Source organism: Macrobrachium rosenbergii, chromosome 2 (assembly GCF_040412425.1).
Source record: "Macrobrachium rosenbergii isolate ZJJX-2024 chromosome 2, ASM4041242v1, whole genome shotgun sequence".
NCBI lineage: Eukaryota > Metazoa > Arthropoda > Malacostraca > Decapoda > Palaemonidae > Macrobrachium > Macrobrachium rosenbergii.
In genome coordinates this window covers 34,085,560-34,113,211 of record NC_089742.1, presented here as the reverse complement: position 1 = coordinate 34,113,211, position 27,652 = coordinate 34,085,560, and the positions used below count along the sequence as shown (strand labels likewise).

The 27,652-nt window shown below is 34.6% G+C and overlaps 1 long non-coding RNA gene across 2 annotated transcripts; it reads right to left on the bottom strand.

Annotated features, from left to right (window-relative positions):
• Window positions 1-12,733: 12,733 nt before the first annotated feature.
• LOC136844924 (uncharacterized) lies at window positions 12,734-18,269 on the bottom strand. 2 transcript variants are annotated; one of them, XR_010855012.1, is made up of 3 exons: window positions 18,251-18,269; window positions 16,189-16,263; window positions 12,734-14,487 (listed from the first exon to the last, which is right to left on the bottom strand). It is a non-coding gene; the product is annotated as an uncharacterized lncRNA (long non-coding RNA). The 2 variants fall into 2 exon arrangements; XR_010855011.1 differs by lacking the exon at window positions 18,251-18,269 and having other exon boundaries at window positions 16,189-16,428.
• Window positions 18,270-27,652: the final 9,383 nt, after the last annotated feature.

Below are 27,652 nucleotides of genomic sequence, written 5' to 3'. Positions count from 1 at the left end.
ACCGTGCACTTGACTTGCTCAGTTTGTGTGTATTTTGTTAAAAATGTTATTTCTCCATAATGTTGCTTGGTGGGTCATCAACGTGGAGAATTCATTTAGAATTCGTTTATTTATGCACATTTATGTGTAACTGATATACATAACGCCCTAACTTGATCTCGTAATCCAGTTATAATATTTAGATTATGTAAATCATAAAAATAAGAATGATTTCACACACACACACACACACACACACACACACACACATATATATATATATATATATATATATATATATATATATATATATATATATATATATATATATATATATACACACACACATACGCATTCTAGCTATTGCCATTAGCTCAGCCCAACAACGTAATAGGTACGCATACTGAAATGACAGAGAGAGAGAGAGAGAGAGAGAGAGAGAGAGAGAGAGAGAGAGAGAGAGAGAGAGAGAGAGAGAGAGAGAAATATTATCATCATCGTTATTACCACCGTGCTAAAAGTCAGTCGACCCGTCGCTGAAAGGGTGCAACCATCTTTTTCCCTGTTGTCACTCTTCCCTTCCCGGAAAATTATGCCCAATTGAAAAGGTGACGCCGGGTAATGAGGGAAGAGGGAAGGGTCGAAAAGCACCAAAAGCAGGAGTAGCAATTAAAACTTCGTACTTACGGATGATGGAAACACGAGAGAGAGAGAGAGAGAGAGAGAGAGAGAGAGAGAGAGAGAGAGAGAGAGAGAGAGAGAGAGAGAGAGAGAGAGAGAACGCAAAATGATGTATTCCCCACCCTGCATTTTCGAGGGGGCGGAAATTTACAAGTGTGGCTGATAATTAGCCAAATTAGCTTTGGCTAATGAAGCCCAGGCAGTTTTGACGTTTCTTTTTTTTTTTTAGCCAGTGGCTTCCTGTTTTATCTGCAGCGTTCCTGCCTTTGATGGGTCGAGTTTGCTGTGACCCGGGACTGGTGGGAGTGGGAGTGGTAAGTGGTCGTCAGATAGTCTGAGAGTGCGGGTGGGAGGAGTAGTAGTAGTAGTAAAAGCTGGTCAAATATTTGGGAAATAGTAGTAGTAGTAGTAGTAGTAGTAGTAGTAGTAGTAGTAGTAGTAAATAATGGTCAAATAGTTGAGGAGTATCAGTAGTAGTAGTAGTAGTAAAAACAGCAGCAACAGCAACAGCAGCAGCAGCAGTAGTAGTAGTAGTAGTAGTAAATGCTGGTGAAACAGTCTGGGAGTAGTAGCAATGGTAGTAATATTAAATGCTAGTCAGGTAGCCTGGGAGTGGGAATAGTGATAGTATTAAATGTTGCCCAAATAGTCTGGGAGTAGTAGTAGTAGTAGTAGTAGTAGTAGAAGTAGTAGTAGTAGTAGTAGTAGTAGTAGTAGTAGTAGTAGTAGTAGTAGTAGTAACTTCTGGTAAAATAGCCTGAGGGTAGCAGTAATAGTAGCAGCATTAAATGCTGATCAAATAGTCTTGGAGTGGGAGTAGTAGTAGTAGTAGTATTAAAGGTTGGCCAAATTGTCTGGGAGTAGTAGTAGTAGTGGTAGTAGTAGTAGCAGCTACTGCAGTAGCAGTAGTAGTAGTAGTAGTAGTAGTAAATACTGGTCAAACAGCCTGAGGGTGGGAATACGAATAGCATATTCAATGCTGGTCAAAAATTCTTCTTCATATACGAAGAAAATAATTTGTCGAAAGTCTTTCAAAATCTTGAAGAAAGAGACAATTTTACCTCAAGATTACAGAGACCCAACTTTTGTAATGATGCTTGAAAAAACTAGTAATAGTAATAGTAAAAGTAATAGTAAAGTAATAGTCAAAGTGAGTCTGAAAAGTGCGAAAAAAAATATGTCGAAAGTCTATTAAAATCTTGAAGAAATAGATAATTTCACCTCAAGATTACAGAGACCCAAGTTTTGTAATGATGCTTGAAATAGCTAGTAATAGTAATAGTAATGGTATTAATAGTAATATTAAAAGCCAGTCTGTAAAGTAGTAATCCTCTCGTCAGAAATCTCTAAATCCACCACACAGGAGAGTGTAAGCGATTGGAATCCGGATGTACAGAGACAAGGATAAAATCACGAATTTTGAATATGGAAAGAATTTATCTTTCAGTGAGTGGTCATTTCCAGGTATTACAGATCAATAGGCAGTTAAAATGATGGGTGACCTAAGAGGTATGACCCAGATGTTGACTAGGACAAGGGTATCATACCTTTGAACAAGGTTTGTAATTATCAATGTAAGTGGCTAAGATAACGGGCGGTATCTGTAGTTATTTATTTTGTTATGGCTCTCGAGTTTCCATATCTACCACCGATGAATTCTCGAGGAAAACTACATTCTACAGAGCGTACATATTACAAAAACAACAACAGCACTAACGACAACATCATCAACACAGACAGGCGCCTGCGCAGTCTCATTTTTGTTCAACGTGTCACGTTTCATGACTCCGTGAAAATGAGTTCATCTCACTCTTTACAATTCTACCTTTCAGACTGAGGGGGTATTATACATCTCATTCTCTACAATTTTATCTTTCAGACTGTGGGGTAATATACATTTCATTCTTTACAGTTTTACCTTTCAGACTGAGGGGTGTTATACATTTCATTCTTTACAATTTTACCTTTCAGACTGAGGGGTAATATACATCTCATTCTTTACAATTTTACCTTTTATATTGAGGGGTAATATACATCTCATTCTTTACAATTTTACCATTCAGACTGAGGCGTAATATACATCTCATTCTTTACAATTTTACCTTTCAGACTGAGGGGTACTATACATCTCATTTACATTTCAGACTGAGGGGTAATATACAGTACATCTCATTCTTTACAATTTTATTATTCAGACTGAGGGGTAATATACATCTCATTCTTTAAAGTTTTACCTTTAAGACTGAGGGGTAATATACATCTTATTCTTTACAACTTTACATTTAAGACTGAGGGGTAATATACATCTCATTCTTTACTATTTTACCTTCCTGACTGAGGGGTAATATACTTTTGTCGGTATGTTCTATCACTGGTCCTGTCCCCTAACTATCATGAGCTGTTTATCTTTATTAATTAAAAGTATTCCGGTAGCAGAATATTGCCTTGCAGTGACCAGAACTGATTCGATCAGTCTATCGACCAGTCTAGCTCCAAAAAGTATAAAATTATAACTTATTCCACTGATATGCTAGTGATTTCGCAAACTATATATTTATATGGTTTATATATGCCTGTTTGGAGGCCCTTCATAATATTTCATATAGGTAACTAATAAATGCACGTAATCCAGAGATTTTTTTATGTATTTACAGATAAATACACCTGGTGAAGAAACGAGATCTTTAAATGTCAATACCCTCCTTTACAACAATCTTATGCTCGTCTGTTACATGTTATTTCAATATTTCTCGTTCCTATACACCCTTAAATGACTTATGCAGCTCTAATGATTGCTGTTTTAGCGATACTCAACTATGAACAGGTAAGTACAATGGCAATCTGAATTCAAGAAATAGTAGAAATGACACTTTTTCGCCTTTAAAGAGACGAAAACATGACCCTTTTTAGTTTTCTGTTAAAGAAAACTATTGTGCCGGCTTTGTCTATCCGTCCGCACTTTTTCTGTCCGCATTCAGATCTTAAAAACTAATGAGGCTAGAGGGCTGCAAATTGGTATGTTGATCATCAACTCTCCAATCATCAAACATACCAATTACATCCCTCTAGCCTCGTATATTTTTTATTTTATTCATGGTTCAGTTCAGCCATAATCGTGCATCTGGCAACGATATAGGCCAGGCCACCACCAGGTCGTGGCTAAAGTTTCATGGGCCGCAGCTCATACAGCATTATACCGAGACCACCAAAAGATAGATCCATTTTCGGTGGCATTGGTTGTACGCTGTACAGAAAACTCGATTGAGCCGAAGAAACTTCATAACTAGTTATTATCTTATGATATCACAGTGATAGGAACCTAAAATTATTGGATAATTTCTTAGTCAATGAACTGATCTTTCAGCAAACTCATTTTACAACACCAAAATCACGGGTTTGTCTTGCTAGGTGGTATCTTTCATAGTTAGTAAAGCGTCTTGCTGTGATAGTCGCCTGAACCAGCAATGATTTAATCTCCTAATTTCTCAGTTTCTCCTGTTCGGTAATTGTTAAGGAAGGAAAAGCGATTTACAGACGGGGAAATATATACAGGAAAACCAACAGCAAAATCACGGGTTTATCTAACAAACAAGTCTATTAAGCAATCGGTATCACATTTCTTCTTATTAGTCTATTATCGCTTCAACTAGCGATGATTTTATCGCGTAATCATTCCTATTCAATAAGGATGTCCCACGTTTTCCTATTAGCCCATTATCGCTTCAACTAGCAATGATCTTATCGTGTAATCCCTCCTGTTCAACGAGTATCCTATCAGCCCATTATCGCTTCAACTAGCGATGATTTTATCGCGTAATCACTCATATTCAGTGAGTATATCACACTTTTTCCTATTAGCCCATTATCGCTTCAACTAGCGATGATTTTATCCCGCAATCACTCCTTTTCAATAAGTATGTCACACGTTTTCTTATTAGCCCATTATCGCTTCAACCAGCATTAATTTAGCGCGCAATTCACTTATTCAATGGGCTTATCACACGTTTTCCTATTAGCCTATTATCTCATGAACCACCATCGATTTTATCTCCCAATTTCGCCTATTCAGTGGCCGCAAGAATCGAGAGACGCCTCAAAGGAAGGAAAACAATAGAAAAGCAGAACGCTAACACCGAAATCAGGGGTTCTCTGGGTTTCACTTGCCAGTATCTTTCCCGGCAAGAACTCGACATCAAAGACAAGCGCAAGAAAGGAAAATCTCGTGGGTGTCACTTGAGGAGAGAGAGAGAGAGAGAGAGAGAGAGAGAGAGAGAGAGAGAGCGCCGAGGAGCAATTTAATCAGGGGAAACTAAAAGGGGAAAAAAAGGCAGCGTAATCTCTACATTCCGAGTTTAAAAGAAAAGGGAAGAGTCTAGCTGGTGGAGGTAAAAAAAAAAAAAAGGGGTAAGAGAAGGAAGGGCAAGAATTTAGGGCAGGGGTATTTTACAATCAATTGGCGAAGGTGTTAAGCTTTCAGATTCCTCTCCAAAACCTCTTCGGTTGCCAGCAAACATTAACATTCAATGATTCGTTTTTTTTGTGATAATGAAGTTTTGGTTATGTTACTTCTACTGTATATTTACTTTTTCGTCCAGATACGTGGGTATGCATGGTTTTACTTTGCCTGCCATAGACATATATACACTATACACTAAGACACACACATGCATATATATATATATATATATATATATATATATATATATATATATATATATATATATATATATATATATATATATATATATATATATATATATGTTCTGTTAAAACAGAATTCCATCAAATATAAGGAGTCCATAAAAATGCCAAAATGTAGGAAGTAAATGCTATATTTCAGAGACCTACTGTCTCTCTCATCGGGCGAATAGTGAATGAGAAAAAGTTACAGAAAAGCTGTCTTTATACCAGAACGTCCATAAATCAGCCGTTACATCACTCCAGATTACAATTTATCTTTAATCTTCTTAATTGCTGGTTGGAGTAAGATTTAATCTATAATATCTGAATCCCAGGCGCATTTTGAAAGGTTCATCGTATTTCTTTGTTTAATCAAAGCTGATTCCACCATCTAGCTTTTGAACCGACAATTGCTGCTATAAATTATAGAAGACAAATTCCAGTTTATTCTGCAATTATGGCTATTTATGTGGTTAAAAATAGCTGAGCTCTGTTGTCTGTACCTAACTGAACGTTTATGCTGTATTAATCTCTGGAGGAGTGATTTGCCTGTAAAACCGACATAAGATTGGTCACAAAAAAGGCAAGGGACTTCGTAAACTCCTGCGTCTTTGGGGACTGACTTTTGTTGGATGTGAACCAGGGATTTGGCTAAGGTATTTGGGTAGGTAAAAGCAAAAGGGTTAGAGTTTCCAAGTGTCTGTGTCAACGTCTTAATCCTGTCCGGGTGTGGGATCTTCATTTTACTGTTGGGCGTCTCTCTGGGTTTTTTTTGAGGGGGATGGTAGAAAATTATGTCGTTTGTGGATGGCTCTCTACCGTCCCCCTCAAAACAAGACTTTGATTAAACAAAGAAATACGATGAACCTTTCAAAAGGCTCCTGGGATTCAGATACTATGGATAAAATCTTCTTCCAACCAGCCATTAAGAAGATTAAAGAGAAATTGTCAACTGGAGTGACGTAACGGCTGACTTATGGACCTTCTGGTATAAATACCGGTTTTCTGTAACTTATTGGCATTTCTATGGGTTTCTTATATAATATATACTGTATATATATATATATATATATATATATATATATATATATATATATATATATATATATATATATATATATGTAGATGATATTTAATCCATATATCCAATCTGCCGTTTTCGAGTGTATTTGTATGTTTAAGAAAGAGGTGGGGGGGGAGACGTGGGGCAAACATACAGACAGAGAACGAAAGTCGAAAGAAAGGGAGAAAGTAGCTCACCTTTCTACCTCATTAAGAGAAGAGGGTAATCCATCGTTGTGCCCCTCAGAGTGATAAAACAATTAATTGTGAAATACGATGTACATAATTAACGGAAGGGAGGGGAAGAGACGCCAGCGGAAAGGGAATTAATTACGAGTGGTCGCCGCGAACAGACAGACGACTTATGTCCGACGTAAAGTTTTTTTTTTTTTTTTTGCTGCAGTATTTTTCAGATAATGCAAAAATGCGTGATTAGCTAAAAAGGGTGATTTAGAATATAAAGGGGGGAAAATATTTATAAGTTTTCTCAGCTGCGACTCGTTCCGGTTGGTAGAATATTTATTCGCAGACGATGCGATTTTTTCAGCATTTTTTTTTTTTTTCGTGAAGCGAAAGCTCTTAATACAAATAAAGGGGAATGAATTTGACACGTGGATCAACAGGAATCGTGGCTTTGCTTCGATGTGGTGGTGATGATGGTGAGAATTATTCATCATAAATGATGTTTTTATATGTATTTTATTTCAACGACAATGTATGAATACATCAGCAGATGCATGAACAAGCTGTCAAGCTGGAAGGCAGTTACAGGATGGAGTACAATGAAAGACCTACGTAATACAAATTATGTTGATAATAATAATAATAATAATAATAATAATAATAATAATAATAATAATAATAATAATAATAATAATAATTATTATTATTATTATTATTATTATTATTATTATTATTTTATTATTAATTATTATTATTTGATTTTTAACAAATTTTCAATACTGACACGGCTAAGTTACCAAGAATGTTACGTAAAAGCTAATAATAATAATAATAATAATAATAATAATAATAATAATAATAATAATAATAATAATAATAATAATAATAATAATAATAGCTTAAGTTTAATAAATTTCCAATACTGATACGACTCAGTTACCCAAAGGCCGTTACGGAAAAACTGGTACCCTTTTCTCTCGTTATTTCGTTTCTCATATCAACTGCATTGACATTTATTTCGCTTCATACACAACCTTACTTTCTCTCGTTAATACTACTTTCTAAAGGGAATTTGATTAGTCCACGATAGCTGTTCAATGTTAATTATTCTCTCATTTATTACGAATCATAAGGCTGCTTGTTAGGCATTACTCGCTTCCTCGATGTTTATTCAGTTTTAAACGATTTTTTTTTAAATAAACGAATACCGATTAATATAAAAAAAATTCGTTTGGTTGGCAAAATACGGATTTCATAAAATTTTATACAAAAACTGTCTTGTTTTTCAAAGGGTTCAAAAATACATGAATTAGCCTATAGCATTGAAATTTTTTTAAAAGACATACAAATAACAGTACAATATTTTGAAAAACGGAGTATATTATAATAGTATATTTTGAAAAATAAAAGTATTAATACAACAAGGTTTCTTCACCACAGAAAATTTTTGAGAAAAAAAATACGACCCTAAAAAAAATGAAACATTTCACCCCCAAAAACATACCTTTTTGAAACGTTTCAAAAATTCTTTCCACAAAAGTATAAAAAAAAGTTAAAATCAGGGAAAAGTTCTGAAAAGTATTTTTCTTTTGTACCAAAGTATCTTTGAGGATGAGAAGTTGATTCTTCCTCAAACAACTATGAGGAGGGTCAACATAGTCGAAGGTCCTTCAAAGCCAGAGTTTGAAATGTAGCTCGAGAAGAGATTCGTATGTTTTTCTTTTATGTTTTTTCTCTTTAGTTTTCTCATCTGCATGGACAGAAATAGGTCTTCATTATATAGGAAGTGGACTGGCATAATTGTAGGTAATTTGGACCTTTTTATACGTTTGACTTTTTTACTACAAAGGAAAATTTGGCCTTTAGTGAATTCATATTTAGGTTTCTTTGAATTGTATGGATATTAACAAGTATTTTGTAGCCTAACTACCTATAAATGTATATAATTATAATTAAGTTCAACTACCAATAAATATCTATTTATAATTCAGAGTGAATTCTAAAATTAGATCTTGGTAAAGTCCGCCGATTACAATTTGCCCTAGTTTGCAAATAAGTATTACAGGAAATTAAAACTGGAAACGATGCAAAATTAACACATTTTATCAGAATGATTTTTATGCAAATGGACCAGGAAAACATTTTTTTGCATGTCTCAGTTAAGTTTTGTTCTTTTTTTTTATAGTGGACGGAAAAGTACGACTTGAAAACTGATGAAATGAACAACTGAATTAATTATTCAATTATTCTTAAAGCACTAATAATAATCGAGGAAGGGAAGACATTATATCCTGACATATTTTAAATATACTAGAGAAAAATATTAGGAGAGAGAGATAGAGAGAGAGAGAGAGAGAGAGAGAGAGAGAGAGAGAGAGAGAGAGAGAGATTGGGGGATACTCAATAAATCACATTTTATCTACAACGTCGTGTTTACAACTTGCTACAGCGTCCGGAGAGAGAGAGAGAGAGAGAGAGAGAGAGAGAGAGAGAGAGAGAGAGAGAGAGAGAGAGAGTCGAGCATGCAGAATGAATATATGCCAACACCTACCTCATGTTCAGCACATACTTCCACCCAATGTGTATATCTTCAGCAGTGGGAAATGCCCTGTCCACGTTTGTGACCAATGGCCGTAGTTCGTCGCCCTCAATAAAGAAAGACGACGCTTCAGAGCACTATGAAAGTTGGTACATATCCTGTAGTAGGTTTATGTAAGACCTCCGCCCCTTCCCCTGACTTCCCTGAATTTCTTCATAACTCTCACCGCTGACATTCAGCATGCAAAGTTGCTATTACTTTAGTTCTATTGAATTCAGGGTTGCTTCTCTTGGTCACTGCTCAGTTGTTACGGCAAGTACTGAGAAACGTAAACTGATAGACGGGTCACCCACTGGTTCCCGTTTAACTTCGTGCCTTAGTTTGGTTTAAAACAACAGTCAAGTGACATTTTGGTGTTTTGGCCGTACTCTGCTCTCTTATGACGTCATCACACTGGTTTAAAACAACAGTCAAGTGACATTTTGGTGGTTTGGCCATGCTCTCCTCTCTTATGATGTCATCACATTCGTGGCCACTTCAAACCTTCCAGGAATTATTTCACGAAATTTTGTCTGTCAAGCCAAGCACTGGGCCACTTTCGGCCATCCAGCACTCTTACGATAAAAATAAGTGAGCTTGAGTTGTTATGTCCCTTCCACACGAGGGGGAAAGACACGACGGTCACTCGGATTTGCCTGTAATTCTCGTGCATTTAAAGTGTTACCAGCTCAAACAGTCCAAGGCAGGCAGTCTATGACGTCATCTACACGCGTGATCGCCATCCACCCAAAAAAATTGGTAACAGTGTCGGCCCGCCGTGCATTTGCCCCTCCTGTGAAAGGGGCTTTAGGCAGCCAGATCAAAAGATCCAGAAAATTAAGATGGGAGACATACAAGGGTCTAAAAGTGGAACCAGGAGAAAACTCCAGTGTTTGACTGAAAAGTATTAGTTAAGTAGGAGTTAAGAATGGCTGGGCAACAAAATTGAAGGAAGTGAGAATAGAGGTAAAAAGTTAAAAGGCTAGATGGTGGGTGCAGCTAGGGGCCGAAGGGACGCTGCAAATACCATCCAGCAATACCTTGAGTACACCGTTTGAGGAACACCGAAGGTACTGCCCACTGCTGGGCCCCAATCTTCGAAACGACTGAACTGGAACCTGGCTTAGCAATAATTTTACCCTTCGGGCACTTGGCCCTCGTTTTGACGCCACCTTAAAGCGTACACTATATCCCAGATAAAAAGTTGTAAGGCAGCAATAAAGTGAAAAAAAAAAAAAATTTCACTACTAACAATTCGCGTGGAGAATTTGAGATTTTAGAAAATTCAACCACCAACAATCATAACAAAACGTGAAAAACACTGTTGACGAGGCAGGTGCTGTTGGCACTGGCTGACAATTACATCAGAGATCCAACGGAGTGAGAGAGTATAAATCCACTTGAAGCTGTGAGACCCCCAGGTTCATTTGACATTTCTTCAGTTATTTTATCGAAGTGAATAGAAACTAGAGAGATGACACTCAAAATAAAATATGAAGGTGAGAAAGTTATTAAATTGTATATGAACGTTAGAACAAAAATGCAATACTAAGGCTTGATAATTATCGTTGAAAACTGTATTGAGTTTAAAAAAAAATAAGCACAGGCGTGAATAACTCCACAGATTAAATACTTTATTAAACCAGGAAAGCGTATTGCTGCAACATTTTCATAAAACTCAGAGAGAGAGAGAGAGAGAGAGAGAGAGAGAGGAGAGAGAGAGAGAGGTTTTCAAGTAGAGAACATTCAAGTAGAGAGTATTCAAGTAGAGAACATTCCACTTCTCGAACACGTTAGACAGAGCTGGATTCTCATAAGCGTTAGCACAATACTGACATGTCGGAAGTACCTAGATTACATACCTTGCATTGTATGTGGTGTGATCTAAACTCGCTATTGAATTTATTAATCCTTATAAAGCTGTTGACTGTCTTCCGTTCTGTAGTTATTTTAGCGGATGGCCCATCAAGAATGATGGAAATTTTTCTTCCAAAATTGATATTTGAATTGAATATGAATTGAAATGTGGAATTTAAGCCAAAGGCCATGCGCTGGGACCTATTTAGTCATTCAGCGCTGAAACTGAAATAGACAGTAAAAGGTTTGAAAGGTTTAACAAGGAGGAAAACCTCTCAGTTGAACTTTGAGTCAATTGTTATGAGAGGGTGGGAAAGTAAGATGAAAGAACGAGGATATGAAAGGAGTTACGGTAAAAGGAACGAAAAGGGTTGCAGCTAGGGGCCGAAAGGGCGCTGCAAGGAACCTTAAAGTTTTGTTTCAGTACACTGCACGAGTTGCACTGACGGCGCTACCTCAGCTCCCACGGGGAAAATTCATATGTCAGTCTAGTTTTAACTAGACAAGAACGTGAATGATTGATTAATTACAGGTCCTTAAATTTTATGTACCCTTGAACAATCTCCAATCTACATTTGAAAGAAATACTGGACTGTATACATTGTACTTAGTTTCCCGTAAGTTTCAAAGGACGCTAAGATGTGGAGTTACTAAATTACCGAACTTATTAATAATTCCCTTCCTTTGTCAGTTACCGTGGTCGTTTAGTTACCAATGCATAAACTATTCATGTTCCAATTAGTTTGCCGACATAAGTCACCATATTTGTCAAGAACTTAAGATGTGGAATTCTTAAAGTTTGTCTTCCACAGACCAGTTACTATTCACTTGTCTGCACTGGGTTCTTAAGCCAGGATTCCTAGTTTGCATTCCACGTTTTCATAACGGCAGTTCTATGTATAAACAAATAGTTTCAACAAAATTTATTTACCAGGGACATAATATTCGTGGACTTGATATACAGCAAACGTCACGAATTATAAGTCTTACAACAACCCGAAGTAAAACTTTTTAAAAGATATTCGGTACACATACATTCTAAACTAGTTAAAACTTTTTCACGTTACCACTATGACAATAGTTTATAAATAGAAACTCTACTGAACAGCCCTCTAGATGTTACATTACAGATGACCCTTACTTGTGGATATTATGTTACGTGGATATGAAGTTTGATTAGTGGTGAATGATTGTGTATGGTTTCACTTTCTGCCAATATCTTTGCTTTTTAATGCCATGTTTTATCACATTAAAATGATCCCATACTTTTGTATAGAATCAAAATTTCAACCATGATGTACCATTATTACCACGTATATTTAGTCCTAGTTAATGTAATACATTAAATTTATACCATGAACGCTGCCACATTGATACATTAAATTTATACCATGAACGCTGCCACAATGAAATTTAAAGTGTTCATTTAAAAGCCTTCCTATTTTAACAGGAGCTTAGTAACACTTGTGGTTCAAGTATGTTAGATATATATGCAGATTGAAGCTTTCAGTATCAGTGAAGCTTTCGGTATATGAAAATTGCTTTTTAAGTCATACACGACTGGACCACCTTAAGTAGTTAATTAAGCCTTAGTTTTACCTGCATGTTTGTCTAGAGTGAAGGTATTTAATAAATGAAAACCAGTTTCATATGACCAAACCAAATATCATAAGAGATCTTCCAGCCCTGGAAACATTACAATGAAACAAAGCGAAGAATTTAATTTCTTTATTAAAACACCACTAAACAGTAATTCATTGTACTAAAGTTTGACTAGCGTTTACAATATTTTATTCCTTGACAGATTTAAAAAAAGGCTTACTCATCTGTACGTCATACAGTATATAATACTGTATCTTTATGGATTAGACAAAAGTAGTACAAGATGCTGTAGGTTATAAATAACCAAGTCTTGCAGTCTCACTTCTGACCTTTCGATCTTACAACCAACCTCAAGTCTCCCTTTTAATTTGACTAATCTTCCGAAAAACCACTCAAAACCTCTGTTAAAATAGATAAAGCTTCTTACTCGCTTCAGCATTCAGATGAACTTTAACTTTGGGAGGCCTTAATGAATTCCGTTGTGAAAAAAATACACAATCCTTTTATTTAGCGATAAAGCCTCTTACACTCTTTAGCTTTCAGAAATAGCTTTATCTTATATTAATCCGGCCATATATCGCCAAAACTTAAAATTAGTATTTGCCTTAATGAATTCCGTTGTGAAAAAATTACACATCTTTTACTTAGCGATAAAGCCTCTTACTCTCTTTAGCTTTCAGAAATAGTTTTATCTGGCATTAATCCGGCCATATATCGCTAAAACTTAAAATTATTTGCCTTATATCTACCCATACAGCTCCCAGCTCTTTCCAGCTTCACCCAGCTCTTTCCAGCTTTCTGACAAAGCTATCAGAGCTACAGGCAATTCCAATCTGGGATTATCGCAATTACCCAAAAACTTAGTTAACATAATTAACAAAGAAGGCCTTCTTATTCGCTTATGCTTTCAGACAAGGTTCTTCCCTTAGTAATGCGGCTCAAGTAAACATTTAAGAAAATACCTTACACTAGGATCTTATAATTACTTTGTGACAAGAGCCTCTTACTCTCTAAAGATTTCAGTGGTGGCTCTTCATCTGCCGTGTACCTTTTCATAAAACACCAATGCCACAGGCGGTATCACGCGTACTTTGTCGTACAACTACACTCCACGAGAGAGAGTCAACCTTGAGAACATTACGAAATTATGCTGCGAAATTATAGAATATTCTCTAGAGACTTCTAACCTATGTAATCCATATCTACCCAGAAAACAATATGGCATTATTCAGCTGCTTATCAAATACTAACTGTTCTGTCGGCAATACCTTGCTTCACTATTCAACCACGAAAAGACTGCCTTTTTGCAACCTTGCCCCACGTTTTAGATACAAGGCTGAAATTTTACAGAAAGTTTCGCAGCAAACAGTAACCTAGCTTCTATTCTACAAAGCTGTTAGGAAACCAAAAGCACAAGTTTCCCCAGAAATCATTCCTATTTCAAGAAAATTAGGAGATAACCTGTCAAGTGAAAACTTTCGTCCTACATCACCCAAGCTACAAGGCTTGCCTAAGAAATTAGTCTTCCATACTATGTACTGGAAGAGTTCTTTAGATTTGGCCATGGCTAGAAACGAGCTACAATACAGAAGCCTAGAAATCAAAGATATAAAAAGAGACTTCATAACTTCCTAATTTAACCCTAAACAGACAAGTACCCCAGAATATTTTATAGATTAAATTAATACTTTATTGCAGATTCCTACAGATCCAAAGGAGTACGAAATGTCAAGCTTGTCAAAATACAAATTTTTTAGTAATATTCCCACAAAAAAGTTTGTGGCTTTTTCAGTTCCATAATTCCCGAGAGCATTGAAAAGTGTACATGTCTCGAGATCTTGAAGTACACAAAGTCCGCCTCCCATCTGAAAAAAAAAGTTAAAAATTAGCCTTAGGATATTTTTAGTACTAAGCACTAGCACAAACACTAGTTCTATTCATCAACAACTTGTGATTTAAACAAATGTGTATTTTGTTTGCCAGTATTCTTTGACTTACGAGTCCTATCTGTCAGATTAAAATATCTTTCGTATTAAAACCCCATCTTATAGAAATTTGTAACAAAGCTATATGCCAACTATTAACTAAGTCCGTTCAACTTTAAATTCTCTAAATTACACCTAAATAAGAAACTGAATCAATTACAACAGACTATCACAAACATTAAATCTAAAAAATGAAAATCATGAATTTCTCCAGATTACCCTTAATGCGTCTATTGTATATAAAAACAAAAACTCCCAAAATGGACTTTACAATACATTGCCAGAATTAGGTAGCCAATTCTTAACCACAAACACCAACTAGCATTACATCTCTGGAAACAAGTCACTGTTAAGTGACTAAATATTTCGTAGACAGTTTTAAACAAGACTTCAAGAAATGCTTGCTTTGAAATAAAACCCTAAAAATTTTTATGTATATTCTATAGTAAACTCGTTACCATCAGTTCTTTCCGAGTGTATTTACCAGTTTCTTCACTTGGCTTGTTATCTATGCGTCACTCCTTAAAGACTAGTACTAAACACAGTATGGTAATGAATGGCATTCACATCGAAGAGTTAATATAACTTGACCACACAGTATAAACAGCTTAATCCACATACAGTAGATGACCAGGTTTAAAATTAGGTTCCCAACAAAATGCAACAAGATCTAAAAAACCCAACATATATTTTAAAAGTTTATAAAAAAATCTACCCCTCCTGTAGAGAAATATCAACATGTTAAAGTTTTTATATAAAAAAAAAGCCTTCCTACAGAATGTTCCATTTACTAAGCTAATTTCGCATAAATGTAAAATAACAAGGTAGTCATAAATTAAAACAGTTTCCAAGCATCTCTTAGGGAAATATTAAATTTACTAAAACTAACACAAAACTTCAAACGGACAAGATGAATTTAACTTCAAATTTCCAACCCTCCCGCACAGAACATTGAATATTCTAAAACTTATAAAAACTTAAATGGCCAAATTTCCAACCCTCTCGCACAGAGTTAAATTCAGTTCACTAAAACTAAAATTAAAAGTATCAAATTTCCTACCCTGTCGTGCAGAACGTTGAAGTAACAAACTAATCAATATAAAAAATCTTAAATTGCCAAATTTCCAACCGTCTCGCACAGAACGTTAAGCTCACTAAAACTATCTTAGTATAAAAAAGTATAAAAAAACTTTTAAATATCCAAACTTCCAATCCATCTACTAAAAATAAGTTCATTAAAAACAAATTAACAAAATTTAAATGGCCAAGTTTCCAACCCTCCTACACAGAACGTTAAATTCACCAAAACAAAAAATTCACTAAAATATATAGAACTTGGTACTGAACCAAACCAACTCGAAGAGAAAGTTACATTTACTAAACCAAGTATACAGATTTGAATGGACAAGACAAGATTACCCTAAATTAATAGAGTACGAATACAATGGTAACCCCCTCCCCACAAAAAAAAAAGCCATACATAAACGTACGATTTCTACCTCAGGTGCCTAACTTAACCAACAGACAGGACACTATAACGCAACATCACTCATTCCCAATAAAAACAAAAATATCTCTTACCTTTAATAAGTTTTAAATACCTCGCTGCTAAACATCTTCAGTCGCCCCATTTTCTCTAGACTCCAGACGAATCGTCTACAAAAATAAATTATTAAACTGGAATCTTGCCACAATAGCTTTAGCTTACAGAAGTTAAAAGAAAAAGACTACCCTTCATGGAATTTGAAACATGAGGTCACAGTTGCTTCCGACATTTTTTTCTAAAACGTACAACAGATGGCATTACGTGTAAGGTTAAAGAGAGTTTTTTTCTAATGATTCCTTTAAGAGAACTCAAGCAATGTCACAATAATAAAGATTAGTTGGATCTTATGAGATACTTAACAGAAATGAGTGCAGGCAAGGTTCACATAAGAGTAAATGCAATGGTCATACAGCAAGAGTTATTGTACTTTACAAATGGAAATCAATATTTATTTTGAAAATTGAATAAATGATTTACAAAATTTTAATAGTTTTTTGATTTTCAAATGCTCTCTTTAAAACCATCCTTGTATGCTTGAGTTTAATGCTATTACGGAGAAAAAGATTTGAAGTCCCAGAATTATTTTTGTAGATAATAATTTTAGACAGAATTGAATCTTTGTTTTTTTCAATTTGTTTTTCTTAATAAAAAGGCATTCAGAGGCCAGTTTCAATGAATCAGGAGGTGTGTGTGTGTGTGTGGAAGAGAGAGAGAGAGAGAGAGAGAGAGAGAGAGAGAGAGAGAGAGAGAGAGAGAGAGACGTATTATACAGGTTACGCTCTTTATATAAAAATAAGCAGTAGAACATAAGTCATTTCTATAGCAGTGGCATGCATACCTCAACATGAAAATATCAAAACAAAATCGCACCTTATTTTCCCCTAAAAAAAAAAAAAAACTTTTTTGAGACTTCTCGTTGTCCTAAACCCAGCATTCCGAATTCTGAAAAAAAGCTATTTTTTTTATAAAATAATGAGTTTTGTATCTTACTAACAGGAAACAACTCTGCTGGCAGTGAAATGAGAAGCTTTTTTTTTTTTATGAAACGAGGCAGCCATGAGCAATCTCATTTTACCTGATCAAAGGTAAGTGCAAATTGCGTAGCTCTCGTTAAACTCAATGCAGTCTTCTTAAGATCCTCCTTCAGAATGGTAATACTTATTATATATATATTTATATATATATATATATATATATATATATATATATATATATATATATATTTATATATATATATATAGATTATATATATATAGATATAGATATATATATATATATATATATATATATATATATATATATATATATATATATATATATATATATATATATATATATATACATAATAAATTATGACATTATAAATACACATTATATATATTTATATATATATATATGGATATATATATATTATTAAATAAATTATGACATTCATAAACACACAGGATCTAGAATTCTAATTATTGATGGTCAACTTGACACTTACTAACAATAAAAAATTCTGTGCATTCCTAATCCCCAACATAATATCATAAAAACCCGGATAAATAAGAACCAAAATAAGAACAAGATTAATGACCTTAACCGTAAGTTTGAGGACCAAGATGCATTATAAGTCACTTCACAAAGTCAGTTTGACTCGGCTCATTATAAATTCTTTTTCTGGATATAATGACGCCTTGGTGTCTCTCGGGTCAAGACTGGTACACTTTAGTATTTATTGAATGCTGATTAATGTCTTGGTTCCAAAGGTTTTTACCTACTCGATTTATAAACGATTCTCTTAATTCCAGAGCTATTAGGGGTGCATACAAAGGTTTGGTGCTATTGAAGAGAGAGAGAGAGAGAGAGAGAGAGAGAGAGAGAGAGAGAGAGAGAGAGAGAGAGAGAGAGAGAGAGAGAGAGAGAGAAATGGCCGACCGGGGATTATATACATAATATAATCACATTTTATCTACAACGTCGTGTTTACAACTTGCTACAACGCCCCTGGAGAGAGAGAGAGAGAGAGAGAGAGAGAGAGAGAGAGAGAGAGAGAGAGAGAGAGAGAGAGAGAGAGAGAGCGAGCACGCAGAATGAATATATGCCACCACCTACCTCATGTTCAGCAAATACTTCTGCAGAATATGTATATCTACAGCAGTGGGAAATGTCCTGTCCGCGTTTGTGACCAGTGGCATTAGTTCGTCGCCCTCAATAAAGAAAGACAATGCTTTAAAGCACTATGAAAGTTGGTATATATCCTGAAGTTGGTTTATATAAGACCTCCGTCCCTTCTCCTGACTTCACTGAATTTTATTCATATCTCATTTTAGTGGACTACCTTCGAAATAAGCGTTCATTACTGCTTTTTTGGGAGAGAGAGAGAGAGAGAGAGAGAGAGAGAGAGAGAGAGAGAGAGAGAGAGAGAGAGAGAGACTAATCCTTTGTATTGGACCACCTTCAGAATAAAGAATCATTACTGTTATTTTGGCACAGAGAGAGAGAGAGAGAGAGAGAGAGTAATCCTTTGTATTGGACCACCTTCAGAATAAAGAATCGTTACTGTTATTTTGGCACAGAGAGAGAGAGAGAGAGAGAGAGAGAGAGAGAGAGAGAGAGAGAGAGAGAGAGAGAGAGAGATCCTAATCCTTTGTATTGGACCACCTTCAGAATAAAGAATCATTACTGTTATTTTGGCACAGAGAGAGAGAGAGAGAGAGAGAGAGAGAGAGAGAGAGAGAGAGAGAGAGAGAGAGAGAGAGAGAGAGACTAATACTTTGTATTGGACCACCTTCAGAATAAAGAATCATTACTGTTATTTTGGCACAGAGAGAGAGAGAGAGAGAGAGAGAGAGAGAGAGAGAGAGAGAGAGAGAGAGAGAGAGAGAGAGACTAATCCTTTGTATTGAACCAACTTCAACTTCAAAAATAAACAATCATTACTGCTGTTTTGACAGAGAGAGAGAGAGAGAGAGAGAGAGAGAGAGAGAGAGAGAGAGAGAGAGAGAGAGAGAGAGAGAGAGAGAGAGACTGGTCTATTTTAGTGGCTTACATTCCAAAATAAACTGTTATAACTGCTTGTTAGTTTAAGACATCATAATTGTTTTAAATTCGCTCGTGAATACATAACTGATTGCCAATTCAACGTAAAAATTAACATTTTTGGAATGAATATCATTACTAATAACAGAATCACTCATTATTTGTGATGCATTCTAGTAGTGGTCATGGAACCAATGCGTGAATTTTCAAGATATGATTCTCATTTTGGAAAATATTCCCAAGAAGCTCTGACTCAACTGTACCCGAGCAAAACAGAATGGAGAAATGTTTATATTTCCTTGGCAATAGCAAATCCTAATGTTGTTGCTATATTGCTAGGTTGAGCAACTATGCTATTAGATGCCATGTCTATTCTAATAACTAGAGATTTGGTTTGAGAGTATTTATTATCTCTGTGCAAACCTACTCATAACGACAAGGTTGAAGCAAATATTAAACTGGCATAATTATGTACATAACCAGAAATTTAGTTTCCTAATATTAACCATTTATGTGAGTACAAAGCCACATTAATGTAAATGAGAGACTATTTTCCAAAATACAAAAAAGGGTTTAAAAAATACAGTCTCTCATTTACATTATTGTAGCATTTTACTCATTATTTCCGGTCACAATATAGTGATGCACCATAGAGAACCATTCCTATATAAGCGTAGCTAAGACGCCAGCGCTAAAAAAAAAAAATCATAATTACAACACTTCAGGGGCTCTGACAGTTAATGACTTATATTACGTTAAGTCATTCTTGTTACTACTTGAAAAGATTATTCTGAGAGTATCTCAAGTGTAATTCAAAAGAGACAAAATCCAAATTCAGGACAATTTTCGCCTGGGAAATTTAAAATATCACGTTACATCAAATCGTCAATTTGAGTTGACGAAAATGACCAACACAATGATTATTCCTGGGGAGGCAAGAACCTTGTGGCTCTAAGTAGAGACACTGTATAAATAAATGTTGATGCTAGAGTTGAGAAAATCCCATATATATATATATATATATATATATATATATATATATATATATATATATATATATATATATATATATATATATAATATATATATATATATATATATATATATATATATAATATATATATATATATAAATATATATATATATATATATATATATATATATATATATATATATATATATATATATATATATATATATATATATATATATATATATATAAATATATATATATATATATATATATATATATATATATATATATATATATATATATATATATATATATATATATATATATATATATATATATATATATATATATATAATATATATATATATATATATATATATATATATATATATATATATATATATATATATATATATATATATATATATATATATATATATATATATATATATATATATATATATATTTCAATGATGGAAAATTACAGGAGACTGAAAATTGGCTCTTCTGTTAAGGAAAAAACTAACTGCCAATGTCCATGCGATCTGCATGTAAATATGTCATTAAGAATAATCTACATGAGAATGGACACTCACAGAGCTACAAACTCTTTTTTGCTTTATACATCACTTAAGTACATGACATCCCTTTATTGTGACAGTTGTAGAAACTACTCAGAACAATGGAGTGTAAGATTTTTTCTTCTTTTTGCCCATAATATCCCCATGTAACCCAAATATACAGTACATTTACGTGTTATGTTCACGTCTTCGAACAAAGTGCAGCAGACGCAACAAATGGATTTTTTAGGCTCTAAAAGAAGATACATTTATCTCGATATCTTGCATGCTGAATAGAAAGCATTTCAACTCAAAAAATGCAATAATGCTCAGACTACTGTGGTAAAACTCAGTCCTAAGTAATTCTATTCAGTTGAAAATAAAGGCCTTCAAAATTAGTGTGGCAGTAACCACTGTCCAAGCTTTACTTAGTATTTCTTCCGTTTCCAGTAAAACATCTCATTTTCTTGGTAAATTACATATGTTCTGAAAGGGGAGTGAGGATAAAATAAGATTCGTTTTAGTTACACGTAGAAGCCACCGTAGTAAGCTGCGGTTTCTGGCTGTTGCAACATTCCTGAAAATCATAATGGGTTTGCTACGCTTAAAACAATTACCGGTAGTTTGAAAATTCATAATTACGTAATTATTGTGGCTGGTGGTCCTTTGTTCTAATCATTATCCGAAATCTCAAAACTACGTACTGATAAACATATCCCTTTGTATTTTGTAGTAATTAATTCCTAGGTAAAATCTTGCCCGACCATTATATGGCCAGTTGGAACTGCCTCAGTATTCAATTGATTTTCACCTTCCTGTAATGTTACTAAGCAGATAGTATCAGGATATGAAATACGTTCTTATCTAGGTTTCGTTGATTTTCCATTCAGTATGCAGTGCTTACTGGACATATTAGCCCGTGAAGGTACATAAAAAAATGTATTGGTTTTCGTAACTTCACAATAGTACAGTTGGATAGTCGAGAAGAAAACTAGGTAAAAACATAAAGCCTTCTGTCCCGTTTTTTTTTTTTTAAATGTCATATATACCTAAGAAATTCCAGGGGTATTTTCTGAATAAAAAAAAAAAAACTTTTTTATTTTTTATAATTAAGACATGAAATACCGCTGCAGTTGAGACTTATTCTAGTAAAATATAAAACATGTCCTTACACTTTAACAAAACAGGTAACGGCTACTTCTGATCTTTTACATCAAGTAGCCTAGTCAAGTCTGAATAGATGCTTATGACTTACAAAACTGCAAAAACACATTACTGGAAGATCCACTGCGAAAAAAAACAGAAATAACAGCTTCCATCTAGGTTTTGCAGAGATTAACAAACTTATTGCACTTAGGCAAGGGCTTCCTACTAGTTATAACTTTCAGATGTAGCCAAGTCGCTTGGGAGATCAGTGGCTTGAATAGTTTAATCAATTATCTTACTCTTCCGCATAAGGTCTTTAGTGTTACTTGTATTTTTACACCAGAATCTAATGGCTAATTTTACAGACGACCATATGTGCGTTAGAATTTATAATATTACACAAAATAATAAATCATACATGGTTGACTATGAAATACATCTTTGTCATTAGTGTACCAAGATTGTAAAGCAATTGTTTATAACAATGTACGTTAATCTTCAATAATTCTGTACAACTATAAATATATTGCACAAAATCATAAACCAGACCTTGTTGACTACGAGTTACATCTATGTCATTATTTCAGTCAGGATTATAAAGTAAATGCTGAGCATTCTAGTAAAAAAAAATAAAACATTCCTAATACAGAAAAGTTCTGAAAAGTATCGTCAAACGCTCACAACCTTGTACGACTAGACCAGTGGTTCTTAACCTTCTTCATCCTATAACTCCCAGAGACTCTTCAGGATATTACCGTAACCACCATAATAAATTTTTAAATGGTGAACCCTGTGAAAAGGTAGGAGAAAATAAAATGAGAGGAAGACACATGGAGGTAAAAAAAAGTTGCACTCACCAAACTGGTAAAAGCTCAACTGCCTAATCCAAATATATGAAAATAAATTATATTCTCCCGAACCATTTGTGACCCCTTGAGAAACCCCAAACGAACCACCAGGTTAAGAACCGCTGGACTAGACAGTCATGGTTTAAAACTTCAAACGTCAAAAGGATAACAAAATTTCCATAAATTCTGACTCATACTCTAAGATTCGTCTCCAATTTATTCGGCCTAACTTCGTGCACTACCTTTCCCTTCAAGAGTATTTGAGAGAGACTCCAGTAACAAAGAAGCAGCAAGGTTAGGAAGGTAATCTGGAAAAGTATCGCGGTTCCTATAGGCCTCGAACAGCATGGTTCGAGTCTTTTCTCTATGATGTAGTTCTCTACTAAAGACATCCTAATTGCAAGTAATTGTATCGAGGACTAATTGGCAGGATGTGTGGCTGCTGTTGGTGCCGTTTACCCGGGACTTGATACTTAAACCAACCTTGAAGTAAAAATACAGAAATAAGCAAGCTGGACATCGTACAGTTTTAACTAAAATTAAACCGTATTTACCCCTGTCTTATGGCAGTCATGGAAAACTACGTTATTTACCATAATTTTATTTCAAAGTCATCAACTGTTGTAATATTAAATCGCATTTCCCTCATATGTCAAATTAATGAAAACAAATATGGATTGCATTTACCCCAATTTAATGTCATATTCATATAAAATTTATATTAAATCGTATTTACTTCCATATAACGTCAAATTCATTAAAATTAATGTGATATCAAGCAGTATTTACCACAATTGAAGGTAAGATTCATGAAACCTTGCCCACTATTAAAATGTATTTATACCTATACAATATAGTCATGACAGCTCTGCGTATTCACAGTGAATTTTGTAAAACTACGCCACATACACCCTTACTTAATGTTAAGGTAACTAAAAGTATAAAATATACCGTATATCTCAAACATTATAGACTTTTTTATAGAATAATGCTATTTGCTTGACATTCAAAAGTCAGTTTAAATGTCAAGTGTCTGAAAAAGAAGCCATTATTTACTTTGATAGTCGTTGGGAACAGAAAAATAATTACAAAGTTTGAACAGACAAGATAGTTACCAAAGGTTATACCGTATCAGTTGCTAAGTCCCTTACAGGCAAAATATCAGCATTCATTCCCTACGCATGCTAACAGCACCGCAAAACTTAATTGGGTTAACGTTCACGAATATAACAAGTAAAAATGCGCTGAAGTTTCTTAGGCACAATCGAGTTTTCTGTACAGCCGCTACAGCGTATAATCAAGGCCACCGAAAATAGATCTATCTTTACGCGTTCTCTGTGCAGTGCTGTATGAGCCGCGGCCCATGAAACTCTCAGCTGGCCGTGGTGGCCTGTGTTGTTGCGTTCCCAGAAACACGATTATGGCTAACTTTAACACTGAATAAAATAAAAACTTCAGAGGCTAGAGGGCTGCAATTTGGTATGTATGATGATTGGAGGGTGGATGATCGACATACCATTTTGCAGCCCTCTAGCGTCAATAGTTTTTTAAGATCTGAGGGGGAACAGAAAAAAGTGCTGACGGAGAGACAAAGCCGGCATAATAGTTTTCTTTTGCAATAATGGATTTATCACAACACCTATTACAAAGTTCCTAACTTTCGCCACCATGATCATTAATTAGAACAGGAAGTTACCATTACCGCAATGTTTCTCATTATGTCCGGCACTAGACAAGACTCTTCCTCAGAAGTCATATCCAGCAACCAATAAAGGACAATAAACACTAGCTTTCCGAACTTCCCAGCTTCACAATTTGACCGTAAGCAGTTACGATGAAAGAAGCCGGAACTGTCAATTGGGAGACTCGGAAAGGAAACTCGAATATTGAGTGACATGTGGCAATTTCACTCAATTTCACCCACTGATTGCTTTCAGTACAACATGACAAGACATCCTTTGTGGATGAATTGCACAGAACGCCCAATAGATAATGTTTATTTTTTCTTCAAGAGATTTATCTAGAAGCAGAGTAAGTAAGTAAGTAAGTAAGTAAGTAAGTAAGTAAGTAAGTAAGAAAGGCTTTTCTAGAACTAGGTTTTATACTGATTTGATAAAAAAAAAATGTGTACCATGTTTTGGGTTTTACTTAAAAACCATGACTAAAATACCAATATCTCTTTTGAGGTTAATATCTGTGCTCTAAAACAGGGCTTGGTTCATTTGCATTGGAACAACACATGTAATATCGTAAAAAAACGAATTTTGCGCAAGGCTTACTCCTAACATCTGTATTTACATGACACCCACGAATACAGGAAACAAGTCGTTGTTATTTGTCCTATTAATATGTAAAAATACTTGAATCAGGTTTACGCCATACAGTAATATCTATTTGAATTTTTACATATTGTCAGTTTCCGATGATATCTATGTTCTATGTAAAAGGATAATAATAATAATAATAATAATAATAATAATAATAATAATAATAATAATAATAATAATAATAATAATAATAATACCATGGCGACCAAAATTGCGTTATTTTGGTGAAATTTGTGTTGAAATGACAGTAGCCTTAAAGGTTACTGCCATAATAATAATAATAATAATAATAATAATAATAATAATAATAATAATAATAATAATAATAATAATAATACGCCTATGATAAATGTAATGCAGCGCGTCCAACTCAGTTATCAGATTGTAATAACAATAAAACTTTGCTTCAAAATCGATAAAAGAGCGGCTGTGAGCCACGTTCATATAAACATTTCCAGATTTAACTTGAGCGAAATGGCTGGACTCCTTTTGTCCAGTATTACATTTTCTTTAACATGAATCGTATGTTTTCCTCGAACCAGTAACAATACGAGTAGGATATCACAGAGTTATCCTTAATTTTTAGTTATGGAACATTTGAACTCCTTGTTATCCAATATTCTGTTTCCTATAACATAAATCGTACGCTTCCCTGAGCCATTTACCATGCGTTTTGTCGAATATTTCACTTTCGAATAATGTGCAATACAGATTTGATATTTTGTTATCGTAAGCTGGAACGGTTTTCAGTTTCAAATAAACTGCTCTTCCCATGGTGTATACCTGGTCATAAGGATGTTATCGAATAATAGGTACTTAACACTTTTGTTGTGTAATGAAGAATAAATTAAAGGCTTTCATTTTCACAAACATTCAACATTTTAATTTTCCTTCGTGTATAACAGACATAATTGGAAGTGACGTATGGTATGGAAGAAAACCATCTCTCGTGAAATTTGAACTGCTATGCATATACCCGAAACAAGCCAATTTCAACAATGTAGAACGCTGTCGAGTCCAATTAAAAGTTTTATATACTACCTTCAAGTTATTCCTGTACCGCAACTTCATAAAATCTCTGGTCAAAAATACACTATTAAGAGATTTTGCAACATTCAAGGTCTAGAGAGTCTACACTCTCTAGACCTTGGCAACATTCTTCACGGGGCATTTTCACGTATGGCTTGATCCTTCTGAGGAATTTCGAATGTGAACTTGTATATAACTTCTCCAATGTATGGTTCATTATTCTTAGGTAACGAATTTCACTTAATGGTTTCTAACTTGAAAGTGGATCGAATGTACCGCGATATGTTATCGCAACCGAGTAAATATTTCCTATATTAATCAATTCCTTTGCTGGAAGCACTCCCAAGCATCTCCGTGATTGGATAGCCTTCGAGCGTAGCGGGATATTGACGATGAGAGGAAGAATTCCGGTTCTTTGTGCTTGAGGCGATACAGTGTTTAATATAGTAATTGTACGCGTATTGGTATTCTAGATACATTTAATGGATGAAGGCGCGTCCAAGTCGTTTGCATAGCTGTCTCATTCCCGTTAGGCAAATTTACCACTGATAAAGAGAGCTATTTTTTTTCGTGAACTCCGTGTCAACTGTACAGGAAAGCGTCCCTGCTTGTTCGGGGGGAAACAAAGCCTTTGCTTCGTTAAGTTATTTTATACATTTTTTTTACTATTAATCTCCATATAATTACCGTCATTACCTGTATTATGAATTCTATTTCTTTTTCTACTTCTTCAGCAACTGTGTGGATACTGTCGATTATTATTTTTATCATGTTATCTTATGCATTAGGCTGTGTGTATTGTATTTGTATATTCCATGTATATGGCCCTGAGCTGCAGTCCTTCATTGGAGGGATGGGTAGAGCTCTCGGCTAGCACGCTGTTGGCCCAGCGTTCGACTCTCCGACCGGCCAATGAAGAATTAGGGGAATTTATTTCTGGTGATAGAAATTCATTTCTTGTCATAATGTGGTTCGGATTCCACAATAAGCTGTAGGTAGGTAACCAGTTGGTTCTTAGCCACGTAAAATAAATCTAATCCTTCGGGCCAGCCCTAGGAGAGCTGTTAACCAGCTCAGTGGTTTGGTTAAACTAAGATATACTTAACTTGAAGGATATTATTATTATTATTATTATTATTATTATTATTATTATTATTATTATTATTATTATTATGCTTCATTTTCCTGGCAAAGGAAAATGAAGAGAGTAATTCACCTAAACATAAAATAAAAGATTTATATATTCTAGGAGTTTTCTTTATTTCTTCAGTAGGGGCATGTAGGCACAAAAATTCTTAGGTGAGCAATATCTAAGACTGATACAAATTTTCGCATAGGAAGTATATTATGGCTCACGTAAATTCTGTGGAGAATCTACGGGTTTCACTTGAGTTTAAGAGCAGAGATTGATTTGGTCAATGTTCAACATCATACATGGAAGAAATTGAGCAACAATAAATGTTAAGGTTTATAACAAAAATTAAGAAAAACTCCAGTTCATCCATACAGCAAAAAAAAAAAAAGTAAAATATGTGCCGAAGTTTCTTCGGCGCAATCGAGTTTTCTGTACAGGCGCTACAGCGTATGATCAA